Source organism: Zingiber officinale, chromosome 6B (assembly GCF_018446385.1).
Source record: "Zingiber officinale cultivar Zhangliang chromosome 6B, Zo_v1.1, whole genome shotgun sequence".
In the NCBI taxonomy this organism is placed as follows: Eukaryota; Viridiplantae; Streptophyta; class Magnoliopsida; order Zingiberales; family Zingiberaceae; genus Zingiber; species Zingiber officinale.
In genome coordinates this window covers 11,126,548-11,129,887 of record NC_055996.1, presented here as the reverse complement: position 1 = coordinate 11,129,887, position 3,340 = coordinate 11,126,548, and the positions used below count along the sequence as shown (strand labels likewise).

The window sequence follows — 3,340 nt, the reverse complement described above, 5'->3', positions numbered from 1 at the left end:
TCATTTTTAATTACATTGACAAATATTTCCTTGGACTCACTCTCAATCTGTTTTCATTTTATGATCTATTGAAAATACATCTAATTGTCATAGACTATTAGTTTTGTGATATATAATCTAATAGCTAACATAGCATAATTGTTTTTTCATAGTACAATCACCTCTGCCCTTTATTTAGTTAAACACTTAAAACTAGACAAACCATGTAGGCACTTTGCATTCCTCATCATTCTCCAAGCTACACAAGTTGTTTTCTTGTATGTGTTCACTGTAATTGTAGCCTTAATCATTTTGGAGACATGATAGAGATGTACCCTGAGAGCTTGGGCCCTTTAGACTGTGTGTAGTCTGTCTCTTACTCATTGAAGCACATACACAATAGTTGATATTGGAAAGGGGTATTCAACTTCAAATTAAAAACACCCATTTATCAAGTACTTTCTTTCTTTCTTTCTTTCTTTCACACTGAACTCTTCATTTTTATTCATCCTTCCTTTCCAGCTTTCCACCTCAAACTTTGGTTCTTTAGTGGTTCATGGATATTGGTATCCTTGAGGCACAAACTTGGTGGGTGTATTATAAGAGCTGTGACTGAAAGCTGCATGGCTAGAAGCCAAGGGCTTGTGAGATTTTATGGATTAGTTTTTTTGCTTCTCCTCTTCCTCTTCCTATCTGTGTTGCTTCAGCCTCAGCTCCTGCTCAAGGTGAAGATCAACAGCAAGATTGCTTCTTTATCTAGTAGGCGATTTCTATCAGCCTCCTCGTCCAATCAATCCATGAGGCTACATGCAAATAATCACAACTCCTCTGAATCCAACTTTGTTTCGAGCAAACATGAAGTCCCCAGTGGCCCAAATCCAGTCTCAAATTAATAGGTAGCTTCAACATATGTTGCTTCCAATCATATATATTTGATTTTGATCACATGTATTTGCTGCTATAAGGCCACTTATCTTGCAGTTCTTGATTACTTGTAATACTACTATGGTCGAGAATGAAGCTTTAGTTTGTATGCGTGTTCAAGCATTGGAATAGACTTTTGGCTACTTCATACAAAATTTGATGCAATCCTGTAAGAATTAACATCTCACCTGTTTAGTTTCTTTGGGACTATACTTGCTTTGTTCATGGCCTTGGAATTACCAGCAATCCAGCTGTTTTTTTAATCAGGTACCAGTATTTAATTCTTTAATAATTTGGAGAGGGCTGGCTCATTTTGATTGTACATCTGTATCTGTTATCATAAGAATCTTTACTACTGCTCACGAGGGCAGTTGTTAGGTGTCTCTAGTGAAATGGCAAGAAAAAGCTGGTCCTAATTGCTGATATTTCTTATTTAAAACAAACAAAAAAAAACATATAGATCCGCTATTTTAGTGACATCCTAGTATCAATCTACGGATATAGAGATAGGTAAATATAGATATACAAATTATAGATGTATAGTAAGATAAATCTCATGTGAGAATCAACTTCTGACTATTACGCTAAAGATGTTATGTGCCCATCATCTAGACTACGTCCTGGAATGCTGATATTTCTTATTAGAATGGCTGTAAAATGTCCTGCACTGCACTTGCATTCGTACAAGTTAAGCCTGGACAGGTCTTGCAAAATCTGCTCCTTTTGTTAATGCCCGTCACCTTTTTTTTTTTTTTTTTTTTCTGCCAACCTTTTGCTTTTGTCTTCTTGGAGATTCAAGATTCCAAGGCCTGTACCTTTCAGTGATGAACAGTTGGATTCGTGTGCGTATTGTTTGGCGATAGTTGTGGTATTGGATTTGTTGCCTTGTACGTGAAATTAATATAATGATGGAACGGTGATTGCGATTCAGGAGGTTTGCCATTTGGCGGTCCTTTAGGTCTGAAGTTAGCATTCATCATTTCACCATTCTACGATATTCTCTTTATTATAATTCTGTACTTTCTAAGGTTGTATTCCATTAGAAGGCATGGTGTATTCTAAGAAGTCACTCATTCCATCCAATTTATTCTTTACTTTAAGATGAGAAAAATTTGCTTTAAATTGATTTTAAGACTAAAATAGTTTGGTTGTGCCTAATGAGGTGAATGAGCTAGGCAGATAGGTGTTCTATTAGAGTCAGGGGAGCTAGATGGATTGGATGGGCCAAATTGGCCATGCAGGCCATATTAGTTGGGCAAGTCAGGTAGACTAGTCTAGTCGGTAGAGTTGATTGGATTACTCAAAGCCGAATCTCGCAATTTTTTTGGTCATCAGTACCAAGTTATTCATCAAGTCATGATAAGCTATTTAAGTTTTTTTTTTTAAAAAAAATTTATCAATTTTCTATATACGTTGATCCCGTCTGAAATCGGAGAAGATGGTGCGTTGGACAGGTAGCTTCGATGTTGACTGTGAGAAGATTTCTGACAGGCGGAACTTGGTGACAGGGATGACCTGCATGGCAAAGACAATAACTAGGAGAAGAAAGCATTAGTGACCGGATCAGGGAGGAGTCTTTGCTACAGGCACTTCGATGTTCAAATCAAACAAGTGGCCGAGAGGAACAAGAATGCAATAAGCAATAGAAAGAAACAGTGGATTTTGAGTGTATAATGTTTGCATACTTACGCCTTTAGGAGGAGACTCTTTATATAATTTCAATTTTTCTTTATGCATGAATATCGATATATTTTCAAAAAAGAACTAATAATTCTGATACCTTTTCAAAAATAAACTCACCGCCTCTATACTTTGCAAGGTAGAAGTTTCTACCATAAAACTGCCTAAGGAATAATTCTTTGATCCTTTGACAGTCGTTATATAAAATACCAAAAAAGAATGTTAGATTGTTGGGTTGAGGGACCCTTAATTTGTTTTACTGGTAGGCGGACCAAGTCTCCCCTTTGTTGTCTGATTGGACTTCGCTTGAGGACGAGGGTTAGGTCAGCTAAAGAATGATGATCCTCTCGAGGACTCGGCTTTCACTTGGCCTCCCCTCTCAACCAAAGAGTCTGGTGCGGTCGGGTCGTATGCCTATCACGCCTGATCAGACCGATGCTCATGTCGGCCAAGTAACATAGTCGAGACACATGATTCAACTCTGAATGACATTAATATGACCCGAGGTTTCCTCGATCCTGAGGGGCTCGGGATCTGGTTAGACTAGCGATCCAATCGGCTAGACCACTTGGCCGAGACATGTGACCGTGTGTAACGACCACCCTTCTTACTACTACTACTCTCTAAGGATGACCGTTACTTAACTACTAACTCTACTTAACCGGTATGATTGAAAATCACATGGAAACCCTACCGAAAAATTTCGACAGAATCTCCCCTATACCGGTGACTATTTTCAACAATACATGCAATATAT

At 38.0% G+C, this 3,340-nt stretch overlaps 1 long non-coding RNA gene across 1 annotated transcript; it reads left to right on the top strand.

The window, feature by feature from the left end:
* The first annotated feature begins 269 nt into the window (after positions 1–269).
* On the top strand, positions 270–2,637 carry LOC121991958. The gene is made up of 2 exons (XR_006114785.1): positions 270–1,072; positions 2,358–2,637. It is a non-coding gene; the product is annotated as an uncharacterized LOC121991958 (long non-coding RNA).
* Positions 2,638–3,340: the final 703 nt, after the last annotated feature.